The sequence below is a fragment of the Lontra canadensis genome, unplaced genomic scaffold (assembly GCF_010015895.1).
Source record: "Lontra canadensis isolate GAN:19392208 unplaced genomic scaffold, GSC_riverotter_1.0 scaffold96, whole genome shotgun sequence".
NCBI classification, from domain to species: Eukaryota; Metazoa; Chordata; class Mammalia; order Carnivora; family Mustelidae; genus Lontra; species Lontra canadensis.
Window position 1 is genome coordinate 2,837,449 of NW_022631090.1, and position 629 is coordinate 2,838,077.

Genomic DNA, 629 nt, shown 5'->3' on the forward strand with positions numbered 1-629 from the left:
GGAGCGAGGCCGAAGACAGGGTGACGGGAGTAATTGGGCGCTGTTCTCTGAGGGCGCACTGAGGAGTGGGGCCCCGGGCTCTCGGCTCCTGCGGGCCGGAGACTGGGAGGCCGCCATCTTCATTCCCGTCCTCCGGACTCTACGGAAAGCGCTCAGGGAACAAAAGCTCCCGAAAGCAAACCCGAGCGGATTACTCAGCCCGGCCCCTGGTAAGGGCGGTGCAACTCCGCCTGGGGCAAAGACACTTGAGAATCACTACAACAGGCCCCTCCCCCAGAAGATCAACAAGAAACCCAGCCAGGACCAAGTTCACTTACGAGGAGTGCAGTTTCAATACCAAGGAGAGCAGCGGAATTCCAGAGGAGGAGAAAGCAAAGCACGGAACTCATGGCTTTCTCTCCATGATTCTTTAGCCTTGCAGTTAATTTAATTTTTTTTTCTTTTTCAGTTTTTTTTCTCTTCTTCTGCTAATTTTTTTTAACTTTTACCCTTTTCTTTTTTAACATTTTTTAACTAGTTTATCTAATTATATATTTTTCCTTTTTATATTTTTTCATTATTGGTTTTCTTTTATTTGTTTCTTTTTTTTCTTTTTTTTTTTTTCTTTCTGAACCTCTTTTTATCCCCTT